This window comes from Panulirus ornatus, chromosome 12 (assembly GCF_036320965.1).
Source record: "Panulirus ornatus isolate Po-2019 chromosome 12, ASM3632096v1, whole genome shotgun sequence".
Taxonomy (NCBI): domain Eukaryota; kingdom Metazoa; phylum Arthropoda; class Malacostraca; order Decapoda; family Palinuridae; genus Panulirus; species Panulirus ornatus.
Genome location: NC_092235.1, coordinates 3,603,855 through 3,623,722, shown reverse-complemented (window position 1 = coordinate 3,623,722; position 19,868 = coordinate 3,603,855). Strand labels below are relative to the sequence as shown.

The window sequence follows — 19,868 nt, the reverse complement described above, 5'->3', positions numbered from 1 at the left end:
GTTTCTTATGTAGTTCGTAATGATGTTGAGTTCATCTTGTGTGGAGCGATGTTGGTGAAAGCCAAACTGTTTGTGTGAGAGTAGGTTGTTGTTTGTAAGGCGTTGTCTAAGTCTGTTGTTTGTGATTCTTTCAAATGTCTTCCCAGTGGACTCAAATAGGCTGATGGGTCTGTAGTTTATGGGGTCTCTGTTGGATTTGTTGGGTTTAGGTATCATTGTGGTTGCTGCTGTGTTGAAGGCCGCGGGAAAATAGCCAGAGGCTAGTGCCGCGCTGAAGAGGAAGGTGATGGCTCTAATAGTGTTGTCAGGGAGATGGGTAAGTAGCTGGTAACCAATGCCTGAATTACCTGGGGCTACTTTGGGTGATTTGAGGAGGAGGAATTTGACCTCGCTCGATCTTATGGGAGTTATGAGAAGGTGGTCGTGTGAAAGCGATTGGAGGTGTATGATCTGTTCTGGGTAGAAGTGACTGGATCTGTTTTGTATGTGTTGTGTGACAATTTGAGTGTTTTCGTACGCCACAGGGTGAGGGGGGGGGGGGGGGTGAGGGTGAAAGATACCTTCCCAGAGTTTTTGACAAATGTTGGCAATGTCTTGTGGGTTATGGTGTAGAGTGTTGTCGTCATTTAGCCTATTAAAGTCTGTTTTGGTATTCTTTTGAGCTTTCGGATTCTGTTCCAAAACTCTTGAGATTTGATTCGGTGTTGTTCTGTTGTGGTGATAAGAGATTTTCAGTGTCTATTTTGGTCTTCTAGAAGGCTGTTGAGTGTGTGGTTTCTTAGGGATGTGAAGTCGCACTGAACTATGCCCAAACGATATCTGTTTTGCTCAAAGCGTCGACGGTAGCACGAGATGAGTCTAGTTGTTTTGGAAGAAGGGAAGAAGGAGTATCTTGAAGTAAATGAAGATCTGGGGATAGAAATGTTAGCTGCCTGTATGATTGTTTCGTGTATATGTTCTATTTCTGTGTCTATTAGTGTTATTGGGTGATTTTCGTAGTTTGTGGTGTAAGTGCAGTTGGAGAGAATCTCTTTGAATTTCTCCCAGTCTGCTCTTTTGTAGTGGTAGTGTGAGGGTGAAGGGACGAGAATAAGGTTAGACGAGAGATGAGGAAAGATAGGGATGTGGTCGAAACCACACAGTGGTCCTGGAGATGGCAAATTCTGAAGATAATTACTGGCTCTGTTGGAGAAGACAAGATCAGGTCTGCTTTTTCCTCCTTGGCCAGTGAAGACAGTGTGGAAGTAAGGTCCAAGGAAGTTAAGACGTTTGTAAGAGTATATAGCGAATAAGTCATCACCATAAGAATTGTTTCTGCTGTGGTGGAAGGTTCTGTGTTGGGCGTTGAGGTTAGCTAGAAGGTAGACTGGGATATGTGTATAATTGAATACTGTGTAGAGATCAAGGAGTGGAATGGAAGTGTTGGGCCGAGAGTATGTAGTGTAGAAGATAATGAAGCCATGTATTGTGTTTATCTTACCTGCTAGAAAGTGTTGGTATTGCCATGAGGTGGCGAGGTATTCGTGTTCGATGGTGTTGAGTATGAGAATAGCGACTCCCTCGTGTCTACTGTCTGGAGACTGTCGTGATGTATACCCGTAATGTCTAATTTTGTATCCGTTGGTTATACATGTGATGTTAAGTATCACAACATCGGGTTTTTTCTCTTCGAGGAGAGTGGCAATCAGATGACGGCCATTGTGATAGCTGCGCACGTTTTAGCATTTTACGATTTATGGAAGTTTATTGTCCTTCTGTGTCAGTTGTCGATGAAGGCCGTTGATGCACCGTTTGAGAGTTTCACGTGTATCATGTTTCTAGTCTTGGGTCGGGATCTATCTGGTGAGGGGTCAGGAGAGGGGAGAGGGGAGGGGAGAGGGTCATTGTCGACAATTTGAAGGTCGAGGTTGACCGTTGGTGGGTTGTCTGGTGTGTCGGCAGGGTCAGGTGCTGGGGCTCCTCTGGGAGGGTTAGGCATTGGACGGATGGAGGGGGAGGGGGGAGGGGGGGATTGGTGTGTGGAGGTTCGGGAGGAACTGTCGTGGTGGTGGAAGTTGGGACGGTGGGGGTGGGAGAGGAATCGGTATTTGGAGATACAGTAGGATTGTTGGTGTTGGGTTGGGGGGTTGTGGATGGAGTTGTGTTAGGGGGTGCGGAGAGGGTATTGGAAGTTGGGAGGGTGACAGGTTGAGTAGTTGGGGGAGAGTTGGAAGTGTTACTGGCGGTCTCCTGGGATACGTTTTCTTTAGGGGTCAGGGTGGTGGACGAGACAGGGGTCGGGGAGGGATGGTTGGTGGCGGGGGAGCTGAGGAGTTCAGGTGGAGCTCGTACATTGAGTAGGTTGTTATGAGCAAGCAGCAAATCGAAAATTCTGATGAATTCCGACTTATCTTCCCCGCTCAGGAACAACGCTTTTAGGTAGCACGCATGCATCCTACCTTGTAGGGTGAGGAGGTCTGAAGAATTAGTAGTTGGGATAGGAGAAGCTTGGGTGGCAGGGGGAGGAGCAGCAGCAGCAACTGTTGTGTAGAGGTGAGGGTTTGTGGAAGGAGGTGAGTTGGATTTTTGTGCCTGACGCACTGCGCGGAGTTACTCCTTCTTACGTGGGCACAGCCCAGATACAGCGACGTGTTCACCTTTACAGTTGACACACTTCGCTGCCTGAACCCTGCACTCACGAAAACCATGACCAGTTTCCAAGCATTGACTACACGTTTGGTGGGGTTCTTTACAGTTCTTAGTCTCATATTCGTATCTAAGACATTTGAAACATTGTTGTACGTCGAGATGTTCATCTTTCTTCAGGGATTTTGGTGGCACAGAGATCATGGGGAACAGGACTCCCCGGGGGAGCAGGCGATCGGCCTCGGTCGGGTTTGAACATTGTATCTTTATTGATCTGGAGTTATTCGGTTTATAGACGTTGATGACATTAACGTCATTGTTTTCACCATTGATGGCTTCAACAATCTCCGAAGGGCTGAGGGACAAGATAGATTCATCAACATTGTAGGCAATAATAGTACATCTAGCTTGAAGGGGGCAGCGGTCCTGAACGATTTGGTAGTTTTTTTTAGCTAGTTCATCAAGGAGAGGCTTGGATAGGATTTTATCTAAATCACTATCTTTGCTCAAGCAGATCTTAAACTGGTATTTGTTCGAGGGAAATTGAATGACCCTAATGGGACGGATCTCAGTGGTCTTAAAGACGATGGACAGGAGTTCGAACGTGGAAGGAGGGGGGCAATCAGTTTTGAGGGATCTTAGTCGTATGTCGGGCGGCATGTTGGTGGCATCAGTGTCCTAGTGCGAGAAAACGTGAGTGAGGGAGGCTCGACGGTCCAAGGTAGGGGAGAGGTAAGAGATAGTGTGAGGGTCTCCACCCCGTCAGGTGAGAACAGGTCCACTCCAGCCTCCACTCCTCAGGAAAATGAGTTTTCCAGAATGGGTTGGGGAAGCTGGGGTAGAGATTGCTCAAGCCAAACGGTCGAGAGATGGATGATGGATGATAAAAGATAAAAAATAAAAAAGGGATGTGAAGATGGAGTGGAGGCAACGCGGGGGTGTGGGGAGCAGCGAGGGTGGTGAGGGAACAGCCTGCCGGCGTCGTCACCGTAACGGTCTCCCGCGGGAAGGACCAACGCGGGAGGCAACGTTACAATCCACTTCTTTCTTCTGTCTTCTCTCTTCTGTCTTCTCTCTTCTTTCTTCTTCCTTCTGTCTTCTCTCTTCTGTCTTCTCTCTTCTTTCTTCTTTCTTCGTGGGATCTGGCGGTTAATCCTCCATCATCCACGTGGTTAACACGTGGCTGAGACAGGAGCAGCAAGAACCTTCTCGAATGGCTAGAAAAGATGATGTATACATAGGAACATTCTTATATATACCGGGTCAGATGGACGTAAAAGTAGCAGTTGTACCTTCTGTGCCTATCATCGTGTGCTTTTTGTGAAATGTGCATTTTTCTTTGTATGTATCTTATGGAACATAGACAACACAGCAAGCTCTATCTTATGACACCATTATATCTTACTTTTTTCCCTATATACATAGACACAATTGTGAAAAATTGCCTTTCAACCTTCATCTGGATCAAGTGAGGCAGGGTGGGCGGAGCTTATGGCTTTTCTTCAGCCAATAGGGAGGGAGTTTGTGTCTGCTAGTGCATAAATCGTGCTCGCACCACCGAAGACGACATTACCAAATTACTGATACCTAACCCAAACAGTACATAGGAATTTCACCCTTACAACTTATCAAACTATATCAAATGCAGCCCTCTCATTGGTAGATCATTGTCAACCAATGGCAAGCACGTATTCCATCATATATAGAGGCGCCCAGGACCGTTAAACCCCGTTTTCAAACCTCCAGTCTACAAAAAAGGACTTTAACTGGCCTTCCTTTCCACGCTTAACACACCCACCCACTACTACCACAAACACACACTCCCATTACTTGTATACTTTATTTAATTATAATTTATCGCTGTATCCCGCATTAGCGAGGCAGCGAAAGGAATCACACGAAAGAATGGGCCAACCCTCCCACATACACATGTATACATATACACGTGCAGAAACGCCCATATACATACCTATGCATTTCAACCTATACATATTCATACATACACATACATATATATACACATGTACATACTTCATACTTACTGCTTTTATTCATTCTCGTCGCCACCCCGCCACATTCATTCATACTTTATATATATATACCTTTTTTTTTTCTTTCATACTATTCACCATTTCTCGCGTTAGCGAGGTAGCGTTAAGAACAGAGGACTAAGCCTTTGCGGGAATATCCTCATCTGGCCCCCTTCTCTCTTCCTTCTCTTGGAAAATTAAAAAAAAAAAAAAAAAAACGAGAGGGGAGGATTTCCAGCCCCCCCACTCCCCTTTTATTCGCCTTTTACAACACGCAGGGAATACTTGGGAAGTATTCTTTCTCCCCTATCCCCTGGGATTGTACATATATATATTTATCCCTGGGGATGGGGGATTAAGAATGCTTCCCACGTATTCCATGCGTGTCGTAGAAGGCGACTAAAAGGGGAGGGAGCGGGGGACTGGAAATCCTCCCCTCTCGTTTTTTTTTAATTTTCCAAAAGAAGGAACAGAGGAGGCCAGATGAGGATATTCCAAAAAAGGCCCAGTCCTCTGTTCTTAATGCTACCTCGCTAACGCGGGAAATGGCGAATAGTTTAAAAGAAAAAGATATATATATATATATATATATATATATTTTTTTTTTTTTTTTTCATACTATTCGCCATCTCCCGCGTTAGCAAGGTAGCGTTAAGACCAGAGGACTGAGCCTTTTAGGGAATATCCTCACTTAGCCCCCTCCTCTGTTCCTTCATTAGGAAAACTAAAAAAGAGAGGGGAGGATTTCCAGCCCCCCGCTCCCTTCCCTTTTAGTCGCCTTCTACGACACGCAGGGAATACGTGGGAAGCATTCTTTCTCCCCTATCCCTAGGGATAATATATATATATATATATATATATATATATATATATATATATATATATATATATATCTTATATTCATATATAAACACAATAATGGACATACATAGGAAATATTCCATCTAATTTCTTTTAGGTTTTTTTCGTTTAGGTGTTATTTGTTGGAGTTTCTAAGACTTTTATTTCTGGTTCCTTACCCTATCTTTTGAATTAATTATTTGATTTGATCGTTAGTTGTTTATTTTGGCTTATTAAGATGCTATTTTCAACATCACTGGCGTTTTTCATGGTCAAACGCCATCTTCACTACATCCTCACAATCATTTTGAATATCAATGGCTTTTCTGTGGTTTAAGGTTATTTTCACTACAACTTCACAGTCATCTTGTTTTCATCATCGATGACGTTTATCTTGGTCAAAGACTATCTTCACTACATCCTTATACTTATCTAATTTTCAATATCATTGGTCTCTATCTTGATAAAAGCCATCTTCACTACTTCTTCATAATCATCATATTTTCAATATCACTAGCGTATTTGTTGGTGAAAGGCCATCTTCACTACATCCTTATAGTCAAGCCACTTTCACAGCACTTAACTCTACCTTAATAGAAATGTATCTTCACTACATCCTCACAGTCATCTCGTTTTCATTATCAGTGGCCTTTATCTTGATCAAGGCCATCTTCACTACATCTTCATAAATATCTTTCTTTGGACATATATTGCCTTTCAGATGGATTCCTGATATACCAATTTACATTCATATATATATATATATATATATATATATATATATATATATATATATATATATATATATATATATATATATATATATATATATATATATATATATATATATATATATATATATATATGAATGTAAGTTGGTATGTCAGGAACCCATCTGGAAGGTGAACCTTATATAAACTACATTGCACCTTACATATAAATAGAAACATCAAGCTTCACTATATTAACTTCACTATATTTAAATATAAACAAGGTCTAACCGAGGTTACTTGGTTGAGCAAGACGTGAGAATATCATCAAGTGGCCCTCCAGCCCTGGGTTGAAATTGTCGTTCTGACGTATTTCGAGTTCAGTGCTGATACAGGATCATTGATTATAGGACTCTCTTGTTAGTCTGTGTAACTTCGCCTGACCCAGTCCACGTCTTCAATGGCCTTCTGTTACTACAAACGGGATTACAAAGGAAAGGCTTCCTTTGTTAGTTTCATGAATACCTTCGTTCAAATGAAGGGAAAGACTATTACTATGAAGCGGTACCTTATCAGCAGGAAAGAGCTGCAGCAACGGTATGAAAGTTACTGCAAGATACATAACGAGCCCGTGGCTTCCAACGTAAACATCGGCCGCCATTTGGGTTCACTCGGCATCATGTGTGACACCAAGATTGGACCCGTTGGGAAACAGGAACGATACTATTCTGGTATCATGTGGCTCGATGGCGCAGGATCACCAACTGAAATGCAAAGAAAATGGAGAAAGCCGCCCAAACGTATCATGAAGGCCGTGCAAGAGAAGATCGAGAGGAATCGGTTGAGAGACGATATCGCTCACAGTATATTGAAATTTATACCCAAAACTTCCCCTGATCTCCAGACACAGCCAGTCACAGAGACCACCAGCCCCGCTCCCCAGACACAACCAGTCACAGAGACCACAAGCCCTGCTCCCCAGACACAGCCAGACACACAGCCCACCAGCCTCGTCCCCCACACAGAGCCACAAGATCCTGATATTGAGGAAGCAAATGAATTTCTCGATGATTTTTTGCTTTCACTGGAGAAGAACTGATGAGTTCCTTATAGACAAGACAAAATGTTAAAAAAGGAAACTATATAAGTTCACTTATGGAGTGAGATCTTTGACGGAGCTGTGCTGCCTATAGCACAGCCTACCAAAGGGTGATCTTTGCTGTCGTGCAGTAACCTCATGAGAGCGGAGTCCGGCTACACTTTCTTTACCGAGGAAAAGATCTCTGCACTAATAGACAACTGTCGTAGCAACACTTATATGAGATGAATAGATGGATGCTCTAATGATCGAAAATATACAAGTTTTAGGAGGACTGACAACTATATTTATTCGGTTAGCCAATCTTCTTATGACTGGGACTATTCTTCCCTCTGATTGATTCATTTTTCAAGATTAAGGAAAGTTATAATAAAAATATTGTATTGAGTTTCTCCGTTGGCGTCAGGGTAAACACCCATCCCCCCCGAAGCTTGGTTACCTTTCCGTGGTGGGGGGGACTTCATGGATTGGGCAGTAGCAACCATCGTTGGTTGCTTCTGTTCAATCCATGAACGAAAAACCAAGCATCTTGAACGTAATTGTCGTATAAATTCACTTGGTGTCAAAACTGACTCGAAAGGGGTTGTCTCAACTTTGTCAGAAATGTTTGTGCGTTTCGGCCTGATGGCGGGAGTCGGTTTGGCGCTGTGGTCATGAGGGAATACGAGGAAGATTGGCAACCGTCCCAAAAGTAGCTACAGTGAGGCCCAGCAGCTGTCCCTAATACTGTGGAAGGCACTCATGTAAGGTGTGCAGTGAGGCGCACCAGTAACAAGGGAAACGGACAACCAAAACAGCAATCTTGGTCATCAGGAGGCTATCCAATGCTCAGAGTAGATAAGGACGATTATTGTATGGCTTCGCTCAGAGGATGAAAATCTTAGCCGTGAAAGTCAACAAGTCAAATAACTAGTAGTTAGCGGTAATGAAGTGGAATTAACACATTTCTGTGGTCTTAATGGTAAAACGAAACTTTTCGTTTTCTCCATCAATCTAGAGGTGTTGTAGACCACCATCCTTAAGGTTGTAAGGTAATGGTAACTACAAGGTTATGACCTCAGCAAATTTGTGATGGAAAGTGCAGGAAATGTGGTAATGTATATAATATAAATTATATAGTTGTATAATAAATGTGTAGTAAAATTTTGTCTTCTCTGTTCTCGTGTAATTCAACACTTTTGTTACCGATCCACAATGAAGGGTCGATGTTCTCATTAAGTAATCGCTGACTTACGTCTGGAGGTCAAGTCATTTAGAATGAAGGTTATGTGTAATAAACGCATGAATGTTTGCATATGAGTTTCAGGATTCATCATGGCCGACATCCAGGGTAAGGATTCATAATCCTGCCTAACTAATCTCATTCTTCCATGTAAGGTACTCCAGTGATCAGGGACTGACGTATCATCCAAGTATGTTGTGTTAAGAGCACGTAAAAGGACGTGTAGTAAACTATCTGAGAATGATTCCTCACAACCTGATGTAAACAACGTTTTAAATTCCTCCCAAGATGTACAGGTTCCAATGTCATCTGAGTCATAGACAACCCTAGCTTAACTGTTAGGCTGGTTGAAATCAATGAGGTTTTTAGCAGCCGATATAAACGCTCTGTCTCCTGAATCGCCATTATGTTCAACAATGTCCTCTGCATTTCTAATCCACCGATCAAAATTTGACAGTTTACCATCAAATAGCTCGTGTGGTTCCCTAGCTTGTTTTAGTGTGAAAACAGTTTTTTTTGTGAAGCAATTGATTGTCCTGAGTTTTTGTGATGTGGAGGGGGAGGTGGGTGTGGGTGTGGTAACGTGTGAGAAGGTTTCTGTGGGTCATATGTGTCACCAGAATCTGTCAAAACATCTTTGTGCGACGTCGCCATTTTAGAAGGCTGGTTCCGTTTATAATAAGGGATTCTAGGTAAATTCCTGAGTACGTATGAACCTTTACGATTACCGCGTGGAATATCTTCGGACATGTAATACAATCTTACATAAAGTGTGTAAGTAATAGCCCCCCAAAAATATTTAAGATATAATTAACACTATTGACCTAATACAAAATACATAACATGAATATCATTTGACAATATTGTAATGAAATAAAGGCAATAAAAGGCTGGCATAACAGTATAACATATGAATACAAGACTCTGTATATGAGAGGTGGACATAATAGTATAAGATATCAGTAATGGACTCTATATATGAAAGTAATCATCACCAAAAACAATAGTACCAATGTATGAAAACATAAGAAAGAATATATGCGAGAATAACTGAAACCTTAGATTAATTTGCTAAACTACAAAGATGAATAATCATATTACCCAAAATATATAAATGTCTATATTTATAGACTAGGAACTAGTAACACACAAAAAGAGCATACCTCACAGAGTGAACCATTTTGACACAGTTCTTATCTGAATGGGAGATTCGCTTACGAAGACGTCTTGGGTGTAGCGAGGTGGAGATGTGTGCAGAGTAGCGGCTGGCTGGGTGTAGCGAGGTGATGTGTGCAGAGGAGCGACTCGCTGGGTGTAGCGAGGTGAAGATGTGTGCAGAGTAGCGACTCGCTGGGTGTAGCGAGGTGAAGATGTGTGCAGAGTAGCGGCTCGCTGAGTGTCGCGAGGTGAAGATGTGTGCAGAGTAGCGATTCGCTAGCAGGAAAGTTGAGTGAGCGACAAGGACTGGACCACGCGATGCTGACGTCTGGGATGTCGCCACGGCTGCTGATGGTGCGTCTCTGGAGCGGTTGACAAGATGACCTCCACGTTGGTGTTGGCAGGATGGCTGACCTTGCTTGACACGTCTGGATGTGATGACAACACTGCACGGCGGTGGCGCTGTCTTGATGTCCCTTGCAAGCGGCAGAGTGTCAGCAGTGCAATAAAGACGTATCTTCACTGCATTGAGGTACGGGTGATGGAGCACATAGCCGGCCGTGGGTTCCGCCCTTAAAGTCCACAGGAGGGAGCACCAGGACTGTGTCAGGTAGGCTTGTATGACTGCTGGCAACACCAGACGTAGAAATATGAAGTAGATGTGACGGTCGTGTGTGGTCACGTGGGTTCTTACGTCACTGCCACCATTTGTAAGGTTGAGTTGAGAGGAAGGAAATCAGGTCTTCTTCATCTGTGGTACTCAATGAAGATCAGGCGGCCTTTGTAGATTTATTACAACAAAACGTGTACGTCCATCTGTAGTACTCTGGGCTATAGTCTTATGACACACTACGACACACTCTAGTGAACAGTGTGACGATGCTGGCCAGTGTGTCCCCTCAGGTCACACTGGCAGGGGTTATATGGGAGTCCGTCAACACCCATTCAACAACGTGTTCAAATAACAGATCAGCTCTTACGTGTTCAAACATCCTGATTAACAGTAGCCCGTGGGAACAGTGAGCCCGTGGCAACATGCATCTAACTCTATGTAACTCACAGTAAAATGATAATGACAAATACCTAATGAAAAATTAATGGTAGTGTGCTTGTGTCTTACATGAGGACGTAAAGAATCAGGTACAAACATAATGGTTACTGTGATAAATAATTTGTTTATGATAAATATGTATTGTATTGCATTATGATAGTTGTTCAGAACCAAGTTCTTTAAGCCAGAATTCTAAAACATTAAAGATTAGAATAGTTGTGAAAAACATAAACATATACATAAGTAAACTACAGAATATATTTTCTTCTGGGTATCTGAAAAAAAAGAACAAGGAGCTAGTATTTCATTTTTTAACAAAATATTTACATCTATGTCCCTTTTCTTTCATCATCATTTCTTTATGCTCACTTCTAATAAATGCTTCTCATCTAAGAAAAAAATCATGTATAGGTATTTGATTAATGTTCTCCAACAACGCGTTGTATAACTCTTCGTTAGTGAAGTTCATTTCGTGTAATGGATCATGCATTACAAAGTTGTGTCTATCCACACAAGTGTAACATGTCCCGGGTAAAGATATATTCTAGAGATAGTGTATATCTAACATATATATGTGTTTTATAAATATTTATAAAAAGTTTTCCTGAGGGACAATACCTAAGACTTTCGTATTAAAGTTGATCAGTTGTAAGTGATCAAGCATTACAAAGGTGTGTCCATTACCACAGGTGCTACTGATCCCAGGTAAAGGTATTTCACCATCTTTGTATCTTTAACCTTTCTAGTTATAGATGTTTCATCCCTGATTCCATCCTCACAATGGATGTATGTGGTTTGTGTTGTCTTAACATATCATTAGTCAGTTGAAGTGGAGAACATGCTTCTGAGCCTAGCCACTCTACTCTGTCTTCCACATGCTATTCAAGAGGTGTTACCGGATTCCGCCTATAAGTGTTTATGCCGGGAGTAACAAGTTATCTACGGATGGCTTCTCTTTTACTACTTTTGATGATTTGAAGAATTTGTGCAACATATTTGGTTTTATGATATTAATAAGATTGTTAGATTCGCATATATTCTTTGTCATTTGATGAACTTTAGCTTGTTAGATTTGACTGTGTCTTGTTGCTATTCAGAAACATGTTCTCAAAAAAAATACTTGATTTCAATTCATAAAGAATATTTTTAAGGAAAACGTCGATGATTTTTCATAAGCATTCATCGCCTCAAAAAAGCAAGTCTATTTTTCACAGTATACTGAATGGATCTTTCTAGAGTGTTGAAGAATATAAACTCATAACTTGTTTAAGACCTTCTAAACCTTGTGCTGATAATAACTACATTAGTTTTCTGTAAGCAATATCGTTCTAATACGTAAAACCCGGATAAAAAGCTTGTAATATAAAATTTGATGGTATTATGTTTAGATTGTCGAAGATATTACTGATTTCTACATGTAAAACATTTATGTTATCTGCAAAATAGAAATCTTTATGTTAGATATATTAATTCTACCGGTTTCACGTTACATACATTTCTGTACCCTGTGCTCCAGAAAAGTTATGGGATTTAATTCATTATCGTATAAAATAATTTGCTTAACATCAATGTCCCACGTACTTTCTATAGAAATCCGGTAGCAATATATTTTTTGCATCTGGATTCTATGACAATCAATGATAGGTTCTCAGACTCAGTAAAGGTGTAATCATTTTTCTTGTATTGAGTCAAGTTTTCGTCCATCACAAAATATCGTAATGCTGTCTAAGGTTCTCTCCTGGGTCTACATTGCTGAACAACGTCAGTGTATAATGGCCAGTGATATTCACCGTAGACATATGTTTACACTGTGTACACATAGCAGGCAAACTACAGTATCATCTTAAGATGTGGAAATAAAACTATCAAGGTAGGAGAAGGATTTAGGTGTCATCATTAGTAGAGATGTAAAGCCAAGACAACAGTGTATTAATGTACGTAATAAGACTAACAGACAACTTGGTGTCATGTGTTAGTAGCAAGAATGAACAGGTAATATTACAGCTATAGTTAGTCACACAACACTTACATTATGACCTACAATATTGATCACTGTATTACAGTATGCATATCATTTCCTTGATACCAGGCATTAGAATCCTTCCAAATGAACACATTAAGATCATGAGAGTTTCTTTCTCTCACAGGTGGCAGGCAGGGTTAGTTATGTAAGAGGTATGTTTACTGATGTACTCTGTAACTTTAGCTGGAATATCATCAACTTCTCAGACCGTTACTGTAATACGTATAAACTTAGATCAGCACAATGTATTGCCAAAGAACAACACCGTTAGTCATGAGGAGTACAACTATATCTCATCATCTGAAATCTAATTACTACCAATTATTGTATCAGATGGGCAATGCCTGGAAGACGACAGCGATGTGCTTTCTGAATATATTTTCACAGAAACTCCATAGTAGAAATAATTTTGTAACTATAGCATTAGAATGATTCAAAAAAAGGAAAGTCACATGAAACATAAAAACGGCCTTAGAAAAGGAGAGTTGCAAGTGTAGCAGCAGCAGGTGTTGGTCAAGATGTTATAACGGGCAGGTCATGATGCGGCCCATCATCTACAAGTGGTACACACACCATCCCTAGACCACACTTACACTACACTTGACCCAGCCTTGTGGCACCCGCGCCAGCCAGGTACTCACTGGCAGTCAACAGTATATCCTGACAACAAACTTGGACCTACAACTAAAAACAATTTATAAATAATAACCCAGCTGGCTAGATTGACAACCATCATGGCGGTCCGCCAGTCATCTGTGTATCTCAAGCTTTCCTTCATTTATTCTCTTAACTTTTTCATGTCATATCCCAACTCCTCTGTTCATCAACATCTTTACGTAATCTCATAGAAAGGGATATTTACACAGTAAGAGTGTATGTGGCACTCAATCTCTCTTGGTATTTCTTCACACAAGTCTCTTTTCCAAGTTCACTTCCTCTCGCCACCTCTTCTCCCCGACATTGTTTCCTCTTTTCCGAAAACCTCTTCAGATCTTCACTGTCGTCTCCACTGTCGCCTCCAGCAGCCCCTATCAGCACATTTACATCCAAAAGTCCTTCTTTTACACGTCTTTCATTAAACATGTAATCCAGTCATGCCCGCTGACCATCTCTCCTACTTACATACGTACATTTGTGTATATCACATTTTACAAACCAGGTAATCCCAATCACCAGTCCTTTACACACACACAACACAAGTTGTTCACCATTTCCATGGGCCTCAGTTATACCCTCCACTGCCACATTACTTACCTTCACATTTAAATCACCATCACTAATACCTGGTCTCTTGCATCATAACTGCTGACATACTCACTCACTTGCTCCCAAAATACTTCCTCTGTTCTTGACTCTAACCCTTTACCTCACTAAGTGCCATTTGACCCGGCCTAATGGGGCAGGACAATGGTCATTATCTTCACTACTCTCTGGACACCACTGGTCCTTGGCCTCAGCCACTACACTCTCCACTTCAATACTATCTCACTAAACTCTTAAAATCACTGATCTTTGACCCATCGCTTTCAGATAATGTCCAAATCCTAATTCATCGTCAAGATCTTCACTATAAAGTTGGATGAACATACTGAATGTTGGAGATTCGAACCCATGACCTTGATCTTTGAGACTCAGGCTCGGTGATAATGTGTACCACACCTGCCAGTGAATTCCAATACATAGTCACCTAAATCTTAAGACCACACACACATGTACATACTGAACTGTAGACCAAAATATGGTCAACGAAAGATATTTCATATATCTGGTTTTAAAACTGATAAGATCAGGAAATAAGATTTAATCATTATCATTATCGGACGATTATAATGCCCAACAACACACGTTAGGTACACAATATATTTCCTACTAACCTACATGTGAAGTGACAATCCATACCATATCTAACTTCCCACTTGATAACCAGCATATTGTATCCTTCAGTACCAGATATACTATACTTAATGATAATTATAATCATAATGATCATAATAATGATAATAATGATGATGATGATAATGATAATGATAGTGATAATGGTAATGATAATGATAATGATGATGATAATGATAATGATACATAATAGTAATGATGATGCTAATAATGATGATGATGATAATAATAATAATAATAATGATAATGATAATAATAATAATAATAATAATAATAATAATAATAATAATAATAATAATAATAATAATAATGATAATAATAATAATAATGATAATAATGATAATAATAACAATGATAATTATGATAATTATAATAATGATAATAATGACAATAATGATAGTAATAATGATAATAATAATGATAATAATAATGATAATAATAATGATAATAATGATAATGATAACAATGATAATTATGATAATTATAATAATGATAATAATGACAATAATGATAGTAATAATGATAATAATAATGATAATAATAATGATAATAATAATGATAATAATGATAATGATAACAATGATAATTATGATAATTATAATAATGATAATAATGACAATAATGATAGTAATAATGATAATAATGAAAATAATGATAATAACAATAATGATAATAATGATGATAATAATAATGATAATAGTAATAATGATAATATGATTATATCAAATGATACTGCACTATAATGATGATAATGATTATAAAATTGTTGATGATAATAAGAGTAATAATAATGATGTAATTATGATAAATAGTACTGTACTATAATGATAATAACAATAATGATAATAATAATGATAATAATAATGATAATAGTAATAATAATGATGTAATTATGATAAATAGTACTGTACTATAATGATAATAACAATAATGATAATAATAATGATAATAGTAATAATAATGATGTAATTATGATAAATAGTACTGTACTATAATGATAATAACAATAATGATAATAATAATGATAATGATAATGATAATAGTAATAATAATGATGTAATTATGATAGATAGTACTGTACTATAATGATAATAACGGTAAAACCTTCAATACAGTTGCCTATTCCTAATATAACAAGACAATATGGTCTAAATATACCACATACCGGTGTTACACTGAGTTAAAAGAATTAAACTCCACGAACCATGATTTTGTCTTGATCTGTCCTTGTAACAGTATTTTGAACCTATACTCATCTTGGTGTATATTGTTTAGTTTTCGTAACCATTACATGAATATAAGTCAACATGTTTTCAGGTAAAAATAAGTTTTTCCAATTTCATGTTTTTCATTTTCCATTGGATGGAAAGATCCCAGGGATTAGTGTATATCTTGTGTCCCAACCAACCTTGCTCTGTTGGTTCCTGCTGTCTCTGGGTTAGTCATGTTTTATGGAAAAAAGAAAGATAAATGTTTATCAGGAGCGGGACTCGAACCCACGCCCGGAAGACCAGACAATGATTTGAAAGCAGCGCCTTAAACCACCCGGCCATCCTGCCAGGCGAAAATAAATTTGGAAGTTCTCTCTAACTTACTAAACTGAACATATTCCAGGAGCAAATGTATAGTATATACTTATAAGGTTAAGAGACGGGACAACACGAGTGTATAACTCTCTCCCATAATGCACAAATAGTAAACACACACACACACACACACACACACACACACACACAGAGCAGCGCCAGGCTGGAGGCGGGGCATCGTGACGTCACAGGCAAGTCCCTCCCCCCGCCAGATCCAAACATGTGTTGTGTCTGGTGATGGCGGTTCAAGATTTCCCACATTTATATTGATCTTTACATTATCATCCACTCCCAAAGTCACCTGGCATTCTTGTGTTTCAACAACAGACGTGATATATGCAACACCAGGCAAACATTGTACCATTATCTGATAGGTTAATTGGTGCACAATCAAGAACCAGTGAATTTCATCGCCGCCATAAGTAAGTAAGGAAGGTGACTTTAATGATGATAAATACGACCTGGTATGGCTGTGTCTACACACTACCGCCATCTGGTCAACATTGTACATACCAACATTTAAACTGTGACATTCAACCACAAGGTTTAAAGTCGCTCATGAAAACGCGAACTTAAAATCTATCCATTTAAATCTACCATTCATCAATAAACATTTAAACACCGTCATTTGAACGTAAACCTTCCAGCTGCGTTATTTTACCAGAGTCCTTTAAGATACGTTATATAAACACAAAACTTAAATGTACGTTAAGCTTCTGCAAACCATCATTGAATCTCAAACTTTTAAATTAGAATTGTAATGAAACTGCGAACTTTTAACTCTGTCAAATTACAGCTATTGTACAAAATGATTTACTTAATTGACAAATTTTAATGTCAGTTAATTTAACGATATCGTTTGTGGTTCATCTCTGAAACACAAACCTTTTAACTTTGTCTCTAGAACTGAACACAACCATTAAGTTTCATAACTGGAATGGAAATTTGGATAATCTATCAAAATTCTTCATATAACGCGAACTTTTAAATCCTTCCATTCAGTTGGGCCGTTACTTGCCTGGCTGCCATTCATAATATGTCCTTTTATATTGTATGTTGACTACGCTCTCATTCATTCGTCATTTGGATCGTCTCACTGATATTCCATTCATAAACTTCATTCCTGCAGCTTATTTTTGACCGCCATGTTGCTTCCTCAAGGTTTATAATTCTTTGTGTATTTAATAATAGAAGATTCAATGATATTTCTCGTGGTACTGGAATTAGAGTTAATAATGCCATCTCAGTTATTAACTCTAACTCAAGTACCACGAGAAATGTAATTGAATCTTCTATTACTGAATACACAAAGAATTATAATCTTAATATTAGTGATGTTCTATACAAATTGGATAACTTTAATGTTGATAAAATGTGTAAACAATTCACCTTCTTGTCCACATAATAAGTTTATGATACGCTTGTTGTCTGTCTTGGACAATCACATATTTACCATATGGCGTCCTAGCTACGTCTCTTCGTTGTATATTAACTGACTGTTATATTTCTCTCTTGTGTCTACCATGATGATGTGAGTTTTACACGAAAGTGCACTTGGGAACTTATCGTGTTTATTTTCCCTGTGAGCTCATAAGAATATACTTGATCACGTGCAAATTTGCGATCCTTTTCAATATATATATATATATATATACATATATATATATATATATATATATATATATATATATATATATATATATATTTTTTTTTTTTTTTTTATACTTTGTCGCTGTCTCCCGCGTTTGCGAGGTAGCGCAAGGAAACAGACGAAAGAAATGGGCCAACCCCCCCCCCCCCCATACACATGTACATACACACGTCCACACACGCAAATATACATACCTACACAGCTTTCCATGGTTTACCCCAGACGCTTCACATGCCTTGCTTCAATCCACTGACAGCACGTCAACCCCTGTATACCACATGACTCCAATTCACTCTATTTCTTGCCCTCCTTTCACCCTCCTGCATGTTCAGGCCCCGATCACACAAAATCTTTTTCACTCCATCTTTCCACCTCCAATTTGGTCTCCCTCTTCTCCTCGTTCCCTCCACTTTCGATACTGAGGAACAAAAGAAGGAGCCAAACAAGTAAATTTCGTCAAAGACATCTCTCTTTTCTTAACGCTGCCTCGCAAAGATTTTCATTAATTCATATTGAAGAAACAGACGAATTTTCTATTGTCTGGTTAGCTCAGTGGTAGAGCGTGAGTCTGACACACTCAAGGTCGTGGGTTCGAGACCCACACCAGACATAATTTTTGTCTTTTTCTTTTTTCATTTTGTCCGCATCACATGTGTGCAACATTCAGTATGTTCGTCCAACGTTATAGTGAAGATCTTCACAATAAATTGGGGTTTTCGACCTTATCTGAAAGGGTCAGGTCCACCAAGACGTCCTTGAAATCTTCCAGAAGCTTCTGGCGATCCTCCTCCAACTGCTGGGCACATCAGAGTTAACATGGGCCGGACATCGGTTGTGGAACGACTTAATCTGCTTCCGGTAGTTAGCAGGGATGATAATGAGGGCTCTGACCTCATACCAGGTCAGCTTAGTTCCAGTCTATTGCAACGACAATAAAAAAGTAAAACTCATTTCTTCGTGGAAAATTGAGAGGAAAACACGACAGCAACATGGCGATTTACCCTGTGGATATTTTGCCGGCTAGTCGGCAACGGTCGTTCAAACACTATTTTGCCGTATTAATCTCAGTACTTCATATAATACTATGTCACAAAATATGTTCTTGGGGGCGTAGCTCAGTGGTAGAGCACTCGCTTGGCATGCGAGAGGACCCGGGTTCAAACCCCGGCGCTTCCATTTTTGTTATTTGGGAAATTCACTGTTTTCAGTGTTATATATATATATATATATATATATATATATATATATATATATATATATCGTTCGATCAGTCAAGTTAAGCAACGTTGGGTCTGGTTAGTACTTGGATGGGTGACCGTCTGGGAACACCAGATGCTGTTATCCCTGGGGATAGGGAAGAAAGTATACTTGCCACGTATTCCCTGCGTGGCGTACAAGGCGACTAAAAGGGGAAGGAGCAGAAGGCCGGAAATCCTTTACTCTCATTTTCAATTTCTCAAAAGACGGAACAGAGAAGATATAAAGATATTGTAAAGATGTAACTAATATAAGATATAAGAATGATTGGAAGATACGGATGTAGCTGAAACAAGGAGTAATGAAGATTAAGGTGCAATGAAAATTATTCTGTAGTGAAGATAAATGTATATGTTAAAATTTTGTATTGAACATCAAGAAGTAATGATAATGATGAGAGTGTAGTGACGATGAGGGTTTAGTTAGGGAGTGGTGACAATTGCCTTTACAATGATACTAAGGAGGCAACACAATGAGGAACACAAACTTTCCAAAGCTACGTTCAAGTCAGACTTTGAACTAAGTTCGGTAAACAGAAGTATGATGTTAAGATGAGAGTGTAGTGAAGAAGAGTATAGTGATGATAAGGATATTGTCAAGATAGGTTGTAGTGAAGATACGAATGTAGTGAAGATACGAATTTAGTAGACATAAGGGTTATTAAAGAGTAAAGTTTATTCAAAATGATTATGTAGTGAAGATAAGAACTACTTTTAGTAAACT

At 39.2% G+C, this 19,868-nt stretch overlaps 1 protein-coding gene and 1 non-coding gene across 3 annotated transcripts in view; both read left to right on the top strand.

Annotated features, from left to right (window-relative positions):
* Positions 1 to 19,868, top strand: part of LOC139751783 (uncharacterized) — a 242,605-nt gene that overhangs the window by 206,903 nt on the left and 15,834 nt on the right. The window lies entirely within an intron of this gene.
* TRNAV-GAC (transfer RNA valine (anticodon GAC)) lies at positions 18,427 to 18,498 on the top strand. Its single transcript has one exon. It is a non-coding gene; the product is annotated as a tRNA-Val (tRNA).